Source organism: Lates calcarifer, linkage group LG24, assembly GCF_001640805.2.
Source record: "Lates calcarifer isolate ASB-BC8 linkage group LG24, TLL_Latcal_v3, whole genome shotgun sequence".
NCBI classification, from domain to species: Eukaryota; Metazoa; Chordata; class Actinopteri; family Centropomidae; genus Lates; species Lates calcarifer.
In genome coordinates this window covers 3,667,672-3,682,605 of record NC_066856.1, presented here as the reverse complement: position 1 = coordinate 3,682,605, position 14,934 = coordinate 3,667,672, and the positions used below count along the sequence as shown (strand labels likewise).

At 42.7% G+C, this 14,934-nt stretch overlaps 1 protein-coding gene across 1 annotated transcript in view; it reads left to right on the top strand.

Moving 5' to 3' along the window:
- Nucleotides 1–14,934, top strand: part of znf438 (zinc finger protein 438) — a 43,008-nt gene that overhangs the window by 12,323 nt on the left and 15,751 nt on the right. Inside the window, 1 exon segment of the mRNA XM_018673641.2 lies at nucleotides 13,832–13,929. The gene's annotated coding sequence lies outside the window, so the exon portion shown is untranslated.

Sequence of the window (14,934 nt, the reverse complement as noted above, 5' to 3'; positions counted from 1 at the left end):
TCATCTACTGTGTTGACTTTTTAAATGCCTCATCTTTTCTCCGAACTGCATATTGAAGTGCAATGCTTCATGGGACTCGGGATATACTGCAGTCCTTTCTCTTCTCATAAACAGCGAGCGTCTCAGTCAGTGGTTGATTTACACAAAGTACACACCACAGTTTGTCGTCACTTTTGAAGTCACTTTTTTTTTTGTCTTTTCAGTCTTTTAGCCGGTGGTGTGGCTCTAGGAATCTTAATGCTGGTTGGTCAGTCAGTCCATAACTTGAGTCCAGCATTGCAATACTTTTTTATTCATTAGATACATCACCGTGAAATTTTTCAGACATTCATGGTCCGCAGAGAATGAATCCTAATGATGCCTTGACTTTTTACCTCTGGCACAGAATTTTGTACATTCATGAAGAATCCTTTTGACTGTGGTGTTTTCCTGACTTCTTTGGAAAAATCCCTAGGAAATTGAACACGCACAGTATTTCTATAGTAATCTGGGTGCTGTAATTGTGTGAGAACATGCACCAGGTCATAGTTTAACTGTGTAAGTCATACAAGACACTGATTCTTTGAAGCTCATTTTCAAATTAATCAGCCTGATAATTTCGTCAATTAATTGATTACTCGTTTTGTCTATAAAATGTCAGAAAACTAGGCAAAATATGTCTAATATAATTTTCAAGAGTTTACTTCACAGTGACTGAGGAGGTTTAAAATCAAACTCTGGACTCAGTTTAAATTCTTAGCCTGTGTATGTGTTCATGTATAACTCTTATTGCCGAGCTCAGTCACAGGACAGTGCAGGAATAGGCCTCTTACAGTAGGTTTTACTGGCTGATAAGTGTTCTTTCTCAGGGTACAAAGCAAACCCCTGTTTCCTGAGCTGTCTTGTGCAATTTGTGCTAAACTCAGTGTAGTGCCAGAACATTTCCACTTATGTTTCACCTCAGTGTGTGTACTGTGCTGAAAGACACACAGGGTCAAGTCATTGATGGGGAAATCAAAGCATATTCTATGTTGAGTTAGAGGCCACTACCTTTTTTCCAGTGCTTTTCTTGTATCACATTTGGGCCCTGGGTCTTCACACATCACCTTTCTGCTGTGGGTAGAGATCAGGCTCAGAAAACCAAAAAGGTGTTACTTGGAGGAGGAGTGAAACAGGTTCTTAAAAAGTCTCAATATGAATTGGCTAAATTTAGCATTTGTAAAAATCTGGTTTACCTAGAAATGTCTGCAGGCTTCCTTTCAGGTTACAGTAGAAATTCATCACATAACCCAAATCACTTCCTCCTCACTTTCCTCTCAGGCAGGAAGGGGTTACTCTCCATGTTTCCTGTCCAATTCCCAGAGCTCCGGCTATGTTCTGATTGCTTTCTTGATGTTAAACATTCCCAGGCTCCTATAACCTTCTAGCTTGCCTCCGCCATCCAAGAGCTGTCCCAGGTGAACGAGTGGGCGAACCTCCTGTTTTTAAGGATAAAATCTCTAGAATTTTTTTTTCTCACAGGGGGTGGGAGATATGGGGACTGGAGGGGCAGGCAGGCGTGCGATGGGAAAGCATTCTTTCTTTGCATACCGTTTAGCTGGTGTAAGGCTGTGGGAAAGCACGTTTTCCCAACCATGGTTTGTTTGAAACAGTGTTTCTCGTTAAGTACGGCTGAATTCAAGCTGGAGGTTTGCTTGTGAAAAAGCGTGTGTGTGATGGAATAAATAAAAATGACTCAGGCAACTTTAAGAACACGCTTGTACAACTCATATTTTCTGGATTATCGAGGCTAACGTGCTTCCCTGTCAAACGTCATCCCTTTATTTTTCCTTCCATGACCCCTTCCCACTCACTTCCTTCCCTCCCGAGACATCTGATCGACGGCTGAGTTATGTTATCTCGTCTGAGTCAGCGTAGCCTTCGCATCAGTCATAAAACAAACGGGATCCAGATTGAGCTAACATGCCTGCGTGGAAGCTGCGGTGTGGATATGACCCAGGAGCAGAGCTGGGCCAAGCTGGACTATATTTAGCCCAGCGATGCTCAGGCTAATTGCCCTCCCAGGCCTAATCATTTCCAGGCTCTGCAGCTCACAAACGACTAGAGGGGAGGCCAAACACCCACTAACCTCATGTTAAAGAGATGTCAGCATCAATGGGGCTGTCAGAGTGCTCCACAGACAAGACAAATTAGCACAATGTGCTTCCTCCTCATATGCTATTAGATGTTCTATAAGCGGATTGGATTGGAGAGTCCAGTATTGCTGTCTGCTTTAGTGTATTAATTGAATATGTTTTCCTGCTACTGTATCAGTAATGTGAAGGGTCTTGGCAGCATCCTCTACAGGCGACATTGCAAGGTTGTCTTCAGTTCATCCCTGCTACAGTATTGAGGCATGTTTGAGCAATCCCTTGTGAATGGTAAATCCCTCCACTGCTGCCTCCTACAGCCAGCTTAGCTCTTCTATGTGGGCCCTGCCTGGACCGAAAAGAAAAATGCACCAGTGCCTCCGCCCTGCTAGACTCGCCTTAACTGTGATGTGACGTTGGTAGAGTTTAGCTTGTGACACTTTGTTCTCACCCCCTCCCCGTAAGTTACACCATTTCCTGTGTAGTTCCTGTCCCAGAGACTTGCCCCGGTTAATCGGCGGGCACACGATGGCTCGGGTCAGTGGGGTGAAGGTTTTGTGGTGAGGGGATGGTAGGATGAACGAGTTGAGTCGCCTCTCTGCCTGGTAATCACCTCCAAGCTTCCTTCCTGGTCTAGTTCCCAGAGGTATCCTGAGAGACCAGTTTTTTTCCAAGGCTTTTTCTGTTACGCACCTGGAGAGAGATCAGGTGCTGCCAATAATGAAAACAATAATATAAAACACTTTAATGGGTGTGCACTTGCATCAGCTGGGTGAAAATTAAGGGAAAAAGCTGATTGGAATGGACTTCCTGTTCCTACCTGGCACAGATTTGAAAATTATGTTTATCATATACTATGGCCTTCACAGTCACCAGAACTGTGGGCCAGGGGTGGTCTAATGAGATACACTATTTAGTCACATTGTGGATATCGTGTGTTGACCTATAATAGAGACTAAAAGTCAGGATATCTCTGCCTGTACTGCTGCAGTTTCTCTCGTTAGTCCCCCAGCTGCATGGAAGTGCAATATCATTATCACCTCAACATATTTAAAAGAATTTGGCAGCAGGAATGTTGTTTGTGCAAACCTTTTTCATCTGTCCTTAAAAAAAAACATTCTGCAGTTGTTTTGTTGACAGTGTTGTCATCCTCAGCATTTCAAAATCTCTCCTTCCTAACAGATCGAGGGCTCTGGCTTTCTTCACTAACACCACCTCTGATAGTATCTGTGCAGCACTGTGCACTCCTAAATTTGGAAACAATGTGGATCATGTCACAGAGATTTAGTGGTGATGATGATAAGCTCGCTAAGATTATCTGGCTGTGATTGTTAGGCTACTTTGACTGGAAGAATCATGCTTTGACTAATGTAGATGGAGACAGTTCAGGCAGTCTGTTGAAGAATAACTGGGCATCAGTACTGTTTGTTTTTCACATAGTTTAATCTTCAGGGAGTAAACTGATGATGGACTTTTTCTTATATCAGAGGTGAGTAATATGATATTTCTTAAGAATTATGAGCCTTTGCTGGTATGAGGATAACTCTCTATCATATTTAAACTGTTGTGTAGATGAATAGATCCTAATTAGGATAGACATAGAAGAGTTATGTTGTAGGTCGAAATCCGAGCTTGCTTCCTCAAAAAAATCACCTCCGTATCTTGTAGGTTATAGGCTGTTCAGTCGAAAGGGTGAGCTACGAGCCAGAGGCAGAGAGGGAGGGAGAGAAAGAATAAGTGAACTGTGCTTGTCAGCTTTTTAAACCCTGAAATTGATTCTTCTTCGGCGCTCTTTATTCTAATGACAAGCTAATCCCCCTCTCCCGTTTCCCTCTGTTATAAGTAGAGCCTCTTATTTCCCAGCTCCGCTGTGCGCTGCTTCTGAAAATTAGCACTCATGATGAGTCTGCGCTCTCAGCAATCAATTTGCCACACCAAGTCCCTCCAAAAAGGTTACCTGTGGCAACTGAGCCCCGGTCACGTAACTTTGAATTTGTCTCTCCTGCCAATTTTTATTCAGCTAATTAAATAAATGGCTCCGTCTGGAGAGTCAGCTGAATGAAATGTCAAAATATTGATGTTGAATAGTTACGTGATTTCAGGGTATTTGTCATTGGGAGAGGAGGGTGGCTGGTGGAGGTGGTGCACAGGGATAAGGGGGCGTGTCGGCCCCAGGGCTAGTTTAATGATATTAGTAGAGATCTGCTTATTTATGAGGCTGTAAGTTATTCATGCTCAGCACAGGCTATCCATCACAGCTAGGTTGGTTTACTGTAGCCTGCAACAGTCACACAGCTCAGTACTACCAGAGTATCTGATAATCAAATATTTTCTTGATCCAGCACTTTAATATCTACTCATTTGGATGCTGTTTATTAGCCTGCTGCTCCTCTTTCAAGTCCTTCTTTTGGCACTGTAATACAAAGAGAATGTTTTTTTTTTCATCTTCCTCCACTCACCTTGCCTCTGACCTGTCCTCTTTATCTAAGGTGTGGAGGAATGCTGCCTGCTGTTTTTGATGCAGCAGCTTCACCTCCTACCTGCCTGCCTCCTTCTCTCTGACTATGTCTAAAGGCAAAACTGTTTATACCTGCTCCAAATGTCCACCCTAAAAGGCAGGGCCAAAAAGCCTGCTGTTACAGCCTCGTCTTGGCTGCATCCCACTGCCTCCCCAATCTCTCTCCAAAAGCACTGTGTCTTTTGTGTGTCTTTGTAGTCTTTATGCAATAAATCTTTCAAATTAAGGCGTCAGAATACTCTGAGGGAAGTGCTTGGTGGATGGTTGGAAAGCTTCTGAAACTCTCATCCCCTGACTCCTTTCTAATGTCAGAATTTGGGGGCTGTGTCCGACAGTTTTTGTAAGTTGTCAACCAACTGACAATCTAACATTCACACCCACTTCACATAGCGGTGGTGGTGGTGGTGGTCAGCTGGATGGAGGAGAGTCAGGAGCCAGAGACTGAGCTTCTTCATCTTTCACTTTTGGTTTGTACAACTAAGTGAGACACAATGAATGCCTTTCAGGGGACACTGTCTGAAAATATGTGTGGTCAGTCAAATGATTGCTGCCATCTTAAACTTATTCTAAACCACTGGACAGTGCTTTACAATCTGATAAGCCTTTAAATTTGTGGCTCTATCACTCAAACCCATACATATTTCATGGTTTCACCAGTACCTGTGGCAATGCACTACATCTATTAATGCTACACTGTTTTCAGTCCAAGCACCCGGTAGGGAGATCCACATTATCAAGACATACTGCCCCAGTCTGTGAAGAAACCTCACGTTTTTACTTTACTTGCAGTGGCATACTTCAAAGACTGCCATGACAGAAAAAGGACAAAAAGTGGCACTGGACCTTTGACCTCCCTTTGAAACTGGATGTCTCTCTGCAGAAAATTCATTTTCTATGTATTCCAGCCAGGAAAAATTACAAAATGCTCTGAATTTTTGGATTCTTATTATAAACAGGTCCCTTTGCTTAAATGCAAGAATGTACGTACGGTACATGTTCTGCACATTTATTGAATGAAATTATGTGTTTCAGAGATTTTTATTGGTTGATTTATTTTGTTGTTACAGTAGTAGAAACCAGGCTCTTTACCCCTTAAACGCATTCTGAGAAGACAACATTAACAAACCAAAAGGAAATCTAATTTTTAGGTCATGGAAGTAGTTCAAGCCTGTCATGAAAAGTCATGGGAAAATTGTAGAATTTGTAATATTAAGGCCACAGTAGGAGCCATTGCAAAAATGACTGAAAGGAAATGAATGTATTCATTAAATGTCACTCAATGAGTAAATCTGATTTGTGGCAAATAATTTTCTCATCTGGCTTTGGTCTTGTCATTTGACCGCACAGGAGTGAATTTGTTGTTGAATTTTTCTGCTTTGATGACTGTGAAAAGCTGGTGATAATGGCTTCATATTGTACCGAATCGGAAAGGGACACACACACCACCTTACTGTGTGTGTTTGTGTGCTCCTGTTGGCGACTGGGCAGGCCAGCAGTTTGTCTGGCAGGCTACAGGGTCTCTGGGTTGCTCTGATAGCGCTTGTTCCTTTGAGGCCCCAACATTCTGTGGATAACGACACCGGCCTCGTCCAGAGTCTGATCTCAGGCCAGCGCGAAACGATCCAGCGTTTCAGCTGCCAGGACCTGGGCAGAATGAAGATACAGTACACCCGTGGTTGATTGGTTGAGCACATCATCAGACGTGTAACACAGGTTTGATAGCTGATAGCACCGGTCCTCCGTGCTCTAGCTCTTGCTGGCACACATTGATGCCTGGATGCGCCCTCAGAGAATGAGCCCACCCTTCCTCTCTCCCTCGTCTCCCCTTGATCTGCCTCAACTGCCTCCCCCCTCCCACAGTTCCTCTCTGTTCTTTCTGTGTCTCTCCCTCCGAAACAGTCTTTCTTCTTCGCCTTCTCCCCTCCCAGTTCCTCGTCAGATCCACAGGGCCAGATTTTTATCGCTTTTCTGCAAGTCCTGCGAGGGGAACCTTGAGGGTCTCAGTGGGATCAATTTAAAAGGGAAGCGCTTGTCTCTCCTCCTCTCCTTGGCCCTCTCGGCTGATTGGGTCCGCTCGCCAGGAACTTGCAGGCTTTTGATCTCAGCCACCCCTCTCACCGCCCCCACCCCCTCTCAAAGTTTTTGTCGGAGCTTGAAAAAAAAAAAAATCTGTTCCACTTTCTGCAAAATGTGGGCCCCATCCCCTTTTCTCTGCACCTGTGAGAGGACGAGTAAAAGTTTTGTAAACCCACTGGGTGGTACTAACAATCTATGATGTGATTGACTTCTCTTTGAAGATGTGAGAGCGATCGGTCTCTTCAGGTGGAGGTACACTGAAGAGGACTTGTGGTCCTCGGGCAGCTTGCTTGAACAACTGGTGAGAAGTTGCTTGGAGCCTGCGATGCATTATTCACTCAGTGTGGGGAATGGCTCTCTCTGTTACAAAGAGGAGGAAGGTACGAGGTGGTGCCCGCGAGCGTTCCCATGCTGCGCTGTGTTCAAGTCGCTCCCTTCTTTGTACGACATAAAGGAACAGTCACCCTGCAGCAAGAGGGACGATGTTGGACTACAATAACCAACCAGGGAGTGTTGAGTCCAGGGTTTTCATTTTTTGTTAAAACCCAGAGCACTGTTTTTTAGGATTAAGGAATAATTATTCCAGTTTCTGAAAACATGGGTCTTATTTTAGTAGTCTGGCCATCATTGGGGCAAGAAACACAAGAAGTCAAACAATGAGACAGGTTGTAAACAAGCCAAGAGCTTGACTTGGATTTCAGCACCAGTTCTTATGTCCTTTTTGAGGAAAGGCTGGTTGTTCTCAGCCTTAAAGTCTACAAGACATTTTAAGATGCATGGCTAATTAGGCTAAACTGTTAAGCCAGGATTGGTAACAGCCAGATCTGGTGTATCTGCTATCAGTTACATTCATTCCATTACAGCAGGCCACAGGAGAGCACTGGTATCAGATTGGTTGTGAATGAAGATGGGATTGGGAGTTGACTGCAGGTTTAATAGTTTGTTCATACAACCTTAGTTTACATTATGGCAATGGACATCATCACTGACTGACTTGGACAAAATGTTAGCCATCTTTTAGACTGTTTTGTTAGCACAGTCTGAACCCTACTCTCTGTCCTTGGTTTCCTTAGTACTGAGATGGCCGTGAAAATGGGTTATGGGTTAAGATTACCTTCCTAAGTACTGAGTGACAGTCAATTATTTGATACTTAGTAGTACCTTAGTCTGTTCCATAAAGATACCAAACTTTAATACCCAGCTGTTATCCCTAATAGAAATAAAGTCCAAATTTATGAAAACAAGAACCAAGTTGTAATAAAACACAATAATCCTTGTAAGGTCAGGGCTTAGCTGTGTGTTTGCAGCAATGAATGAAATTTCTCAGTGTATAAGTATCAGTGTTTGTTGTGTAACATAAGTGGTTTGCTGAGGAATGGGCAGTAGAAACACTGTCAGTGTTTGGACAGGAGCCAGGCCCCGTCACCCTCCTCCCTCTCCTCCTCCTCCTCCTCCTCCTCCTCTCCCTTCTCCTCTGTCTCCTGGCAGGTCACTGGAGGTCAAACAGGAGTTTTTCTTGTCCTACCTCACTGACCTCTCTACTCTCAGGAAAACTCAAGTCACGACGCAGGATTAAAATTCCTGGTAAATTTAGCCAAACCAGACCACAGGTTCTGGTGCTTTTGTTTTTCCAGGCCATAGGAACATCATCTTATTATTTCTTGCCAGTTGGATGGAATCAACAACTTTTCTCAGCAGCTAAGCTTCTCAGTGAGGACCTGTAAGTTTGAGGTGGCTCAGTTGTGAGCGTCTGTCGCTGTAAAGCAAAGCACCCCTTATTTCTAGGGCTCTCTGGTCCTTCAGTGATGACATCATTGCTGTAGTTCTGCACTAATTGAGGTTTAATGCTAGAGTAGAGAGAGCAGGGCTGTAATTTTCCCGCCCCGGCCTGGAATAGAGACGACAGCTTTTCATGTGGTCTGGGCTAATTTAGGTTGCAGTGCTGCAGCTGTGGGACACCTCACACTTTTGTCCTTCTCATTCTGCTCAGACATTTGAAAAATATGGAAAAAGCAGCTTGTTTATAAAGTAGAATAAAGAACTTTGGCCATGCCCAGATTTAGACTTACAGTAGAACTGACAGAATGAAGTGTAAGTCAATAAACTGCTGATGAGACATTAAAAGACTTGGCGCTTCTTGCCCAACAAATCACTGACATGGAAGTTGGACTTTAAAAAAAGTTTTGGTGATATTTTTTCCAGTGCCTGTTGCAAAACCACCAAAGTTCTTAAATAATCCTTGAAGAAATAAATCGATTCTCCCCACCACCTCTGCATGTGAGCTATACTCATTCAGAATGTAAAACAACATATGTCAGGGCAACACAGTGTGGTTTATATAGGCCTCTGTAGGTGGAGGAGGAGGAGGAGGAGGAGGAAGATTGTGAGGAAGAACCAGCTGTAATATGCAGAATGGCATTCAGTGTGTCATTACAATTGCATGTCCACAGAGCCTGGGCGTAATGACATTCATCCTCCTATCCAGGCAAACACACATGCACACTGACACAAACACAGAGCTCTACCTGCTCTTTATCCCATCCGCCATATCAGGGCCTGTATAAACATCGAGCTCTTTTGAAGTGGAAAGCCTTAATCACACATGTAATCATTGACATTGCTATGTGGTTACTGGCCTGCGAGAGGAGGGGCAGAAGAGGCCAGGGATACCATCACCAGCAGCAGGAGACCAGACAGGCAATGTAATACCTTCAGAGGACCATGACTGTTGTATTCTGTCTCTGTGGACAAACTGGAGACATCCATCCATCCTTTACCTATACTACTTGTCCTTTGAGGGTCCGACACATAGAGACTAACAACCAGCCACTCTCACATTCACACCTACAGGCAGTTTAGAGTCACCAGTTAACCTCACCTGCATGACTGTGGGAGGAAGCTGGAGTACCCTGAGGAAAAACTCTGAGGAGTTAGGTCTTACATTTGATAGACTGAACAAATAATTGATTTATTGAAAAAATAATCTGCTGATTAATCACTTATAAAAATAATTGTTAGTTGCAGCCCTACAAATATGAAAAATACAGTTAGCCTTCTGGTTTCATTGTGACCATATATAGTTATAGTGAGCAGGATACATAGAATAATTGAATCAGTAATTAAAAATAATATTGTTTTCTTCCTGTATTCTTTTCATTGAGTCTACTTGAAAAACTATTTTTGGCCATTACATGTCTGGTGTCAGTAAGCCTGGTGAAGGCAGTTTAGTGTCTACCTGCTGACCAGACAGCTTCTTCTGAGGATAGTCACGCCATGACAGAGGTCAGAGGCAGTGTGGATTTAACTTCATTGTGCATGAAGAAGAAGCAGGTGAAAAACCTGTTAGCTATTCAATAGCTAACAACAATAATAATAGCTTGAATAGTGGATAAGTTTTTTTTACTTGAACAGTGCGTCTTTGGGTTTCTGATAAGCCTCTAAAACAGTCACTTGAAATCATATAACATATATGATTTTGCATGTTGAGAATAATGAATGCTGTTATTGTTTAATTCAGTGTAGGTCCCACTGCTGTGAATACCCATTTACACCAAAATAGGCAATTGACTCCTCTCCCATTGCTAGTGGATGCCTTTCTGCTTTTTCTTCTGGTGTGTCATGTTTGATGTCACAAAACTGTTACTGTTTACACGCCAACATCCTGAACCTCAATGTGCATCCTAGCATTGTGCCGGAAAAGGACCAAAACTTAGTGTGTCAATAGGAGGTGGAGTCAGTTAATACCTGTGACTACTGCAGGGTCATTTGACCCGGGAATGAATGCTGATTGTATCCTTTCCCACTGAAGACTGAAGCCAGATGTTAGTGGGTGGTAGTGGGTTTTTAGCCCAGTGTGAAAGGGGCTTAATGTACTGACTCTATCCCAATATTCAATATTCATTCTACTGAGAAATACTCTGTGATAAATGAGGAATACTGCATGGCAGCAGAGGTACATGTATTAACTCAGACAGAGGCTTTTTTGGCAGCAAGATGATGTGATCAACTCTCATATGGGGGAGCTTGTGAGGTAAAATGAAAACAAGCACTACATGTCATAGCACATTGTGTATTAGTTCTTCTGTAATGTACAGTGGCTTTGAGGTGTGATTTAGAAATAAAAGAGTGTTTTGTGATTAACTCCCAGCACACACACACACACACACACAGACACACACACACTGTTCCCATTGTACCAGTCGGGCCTAGCCGGCCTCTGCTTGGGCCAAAGCCTGTTAACTCCAATTCATAGCGTAGGGGCTGGTAATGAGCACTGTCAGAGTTGACATAACAACCTCCCGCTCTGGGGCTGAACGCTGGACTCAGACACAGACACAGAGACAGAGAGAACAGGCAGGTTCCGTCTGTGCTGGGTTGATCCTGGGACAATCTGTAAATTCACCATTGAAATTCCCAGCCAGGTTCAGTTGCGTTTTGGCCATTTGCCTGATATTTGGACATTTTAACCCAATTGGCAGTCAGAACACACCTATATCAGTCTAGCCCTGAGCTCTGATGTGTGGTAATAGAGAAAAATGAACCCAATTTCTCTTTTAAATTTAAATTTCTTTTCCTACAAACTATCTTCACTGTAGTACAGGATCAGGCGGACGTTTGAGTTCCAGGTAAATCGTGTTACAGTATGAAAGACAGTATGCTTTTACATTTAATTCCCTTTAATTCACAGAATTACACTGTACTTTGAAGATTAATATTGGAATATTCAAGTATTTGGAATTACGTTTTACTTTAATATAGTTTGGTTTCTGACTTTTAACTTTGCGTGGTTGAAAATAAACACTCTTTCCCTCAACGTGATCTTCAGTATTTGAGTAAAAGTTGTGTGTATATGCAGAGCTTTAGAATAATTGTAGCTCTTGTACACCCTGATTCATCTTAAATACAGTGATTTCAGAAAGTATTCACCTTTTTCACACCTAATTGTGTTTTAGCTTTAGTTTTAAATGGATAAATTTGCCATTTTTGCCCATTGATGTACACTCAGTAAGCCATAATGACAGATGTTCTTTGGGGTTTAAGGCAGGGCCACTCAAGGACAGTGAGACTTGCCCTGAAGCCACTTCAGAGTTTTCTTGGCTGTATGCCTCAGGTCACTGTAGCCCCAGTCTCAGGTCGTGTACATAGGTTTTCCTCAAGGACCTCTATGTATCGAACTATCTAACCGCCCCTGCCGCTAAGATGCATCCTCATAGCTCAATGCTTCACCGTAGAGATGGTGTTAGCCAAGTGATGAGCAGCGTCTGGTGTTTGCTAGATGTAGTATTCGGACTTCTGTTCAAAGAGTTAAAGTTTTGTGACACTCAGAGCTTTAGAAATGGTTTTGTACCCTTTCCCTGATCCATGCCTCGCCACAGTTTTATCATGGAGGACGGCAGAGAGTTCCTTGGACCTCATGGTTTAGTTTTTGTCCTGACGTGCAGTGTCAAGTGTTTGTCTTTCCAAACGATGTCCAATCAATTCAATTTGCCACAGGTGCCCCACTCCAATCAAGTTCTAGACGCATCTCAAGTATAATTAAAGTAAACCGGATGCACCTGAACACAGTTTGGAGTGCCACAGCAAAGGGCCTAAATACTGTAAATTAGAGATTTCAGTTTTTGATTTGTAATGAATTTGGAAAGGTTTCTAAAAACATGTTTACACTTTCAGTATGGGTAGTTGAGTGTAGATTGATGGGTAAAATGTCATTTATATCAGCTCAGCAAAATGTACAAAAAATGAAGGGGTTTAAATTCTCTTCTTAGTTGTGTCACAAATACAGTATACAAATGTTAGTGCTCTGTTCATTTGTCCTCAAGGTTAATATCCAGAACAGTGGTTTTCTTCATGATAAGCATTTTTATATCTGTCCCCATCCTACCTCATTAGAATCAGCTTATTTAGAGAGCATGACTTGCTGTGTTGTCTGATTTGAGTTCAGGCAGCACAAAAAACAGTTCCCGCATTCCAGCATGGCGTGTCCTGGTCTCCCATTCCTCTATAATTTATCCAGACAACTAGAATGATTATTCTATGAATATGCACTAAAAATCCCTTTCTTGTGCTCTTTCTCTCTAAGTTTGTGCATGTCAGTGTGTGCTCAAGTGTGTGTGCATGTGAGCAAATGCATAACTGTGTTTATGCAGCTCTTTTCCTCCTGAAACAAAGGAGGTGTCAGGGCGAATTAGCCCCCCTACGACTGAACGCCCGAAGAGCTTAGAGATGCACCACAGGTTCTGCTGAGTCGCACATGAGCCGCGGTGTCTGCCTCTTCCCCTCTGCTTCCCCTCCTTTGCCCCCCGCGCTCACCCCCTCTCCACTCCTGAGCTGCTCTAACAAGGTTGTTGGAAGAGGATAAGGCATGTTAAATGAATAATTTACACAGAAGAGCGCTCCTTATTTATTTAATATGGCTGGATCTGACTGAGTGGGCAGCCTGCGTCCCCAACTGCCGAGACACTGTTGGCTAAACGAGCGCTCACTCGGCTTAATGGAGGGCCAAAGCGACAGGCATTTAGAGAGAGCAAGGGGGTGCATGAGAGAGAGAGAGAGAGTCTGTAGGTAGTGTGTGTGTGTGTGTGTGCCTGTGAAGCAGGCTGTACAGAGCTGTGCTAGTGTGCAAATAATGTTGCCACTTTGTTGTTGCACCATGTTACTCTTTATACCTTGATGTTCGCAGATTACATGAGAGATCCTTCACCTGTTTCAAAGTCATCCGGTCATACTTCCATAAATAAATGAAAATATATGGTGCTCATGAATATTAAATAGATAAGAATTATGCATAGAGTTTAATATGTTGAAAAACCAATAGATTATGAAGTCGTTAAATAAATCACTAAAATTTTCTAGTGAAATGTTTCATTTTTTTCATCATAAATCGGCTGTTCTTTTTTATGTGCTCCTGTTCAGAAATATAATGGAATTTTTCACCATTGCATTTTTATGTCATAATGTCACTTTTCATTCCAGTCACCAGTACCTGCCCCCTCACATAGTTTCTTATTTATTTATTTATAATTGAACATTACATATTTCATACTAACTGTACATCAAATCGGTCATAGTGTTTGCCTTGGGACTTGTGTCTTTTGTCTTTTTTCACAATTTATGCTCCATGTCTTTACAGGGGGAGTGTGGAGAGGGGGGGACAGGACCACAACCCGGGCACCACCCAGGAAGAGGAGGAGCAAGGGAGCCGCTGAGGAGGAAGCAATCATCCATTTGGTAAATACATCATCAGCTGTTTTAAGAAAAAAAGATGAGCAGAGTTCAGAGAACTCATTCAGAGTAATTAATGTGTTACAGCAGCAGAACAACAACAGAACAACAACAAGAACAACGACAGAAAACTTAATTAAAAAATAATTTAAAAATAGAATACCACATAATGAACAATCGCTATATTCAAGTGAAGTGTAAAAGGTTTTAAATACTATATACAGCCATATAAATATTTTAAGTGTAATGAGACAGAATAAGGGAGGAGACAAAAAGGTTTTTTTTTTTTTTTTTAAATGAAAGTAAATACAAAAATTGCACTGAGGGGAATGTAGTTTGGTTGTGGGTAAAGTGTCTTGTGTATGAAAAAAATGCCAGCAGTGTTTACTGTCACTGCACTCACATTTTACAGGATTAAAGACAGTGGGAGTCAGGGGAGTGTTATGTATTTGTTTGTTCTGTAACAAAGGCAAGATGAGTAAATTGTCAGTCTTGTTTAATAATCAAGCGTCAGTCCTCGCGTTCTATTGCTAGAGACAGAAAATAAGAATGACTGGACCAGTCAGGTTATGACCAAAATCCTTAAAATTCTCTCCCTGGCATCTGGATGTCTCCGTATCTCCTTCGTGTGTCTTCTTCCTTCTCCCCCACGTCCTCATCTTCCTGTGGACAGAGGCAGTCCCACTCAGTAGGAGCAATACATCGCCACAGCTCCTCTGTGTGTGTGTGTGTGTGTGTGTGTGTGTGTGTGTGTGTGTGTGTGTGTGTGTGTCTCCCAGGAGAATGAAATCCCACAGCTCACACTGACCTCATTATAAAAATAGCTCATCTATCCAGCCATCACATTTCCCTCCATTTCCCCTCTCCTCCACAATCTCTTAGATATATCGTGATGCTCTCCACCTTCCACTCTGCCCTCTCTGTCTCTCCATCAGTGTTTGCGCTGGACTTAACATGAGATTAAAAGCTTATGCCAGTCCTTGTAGCAGCAAGGTTTTCCCTGCACCTGTC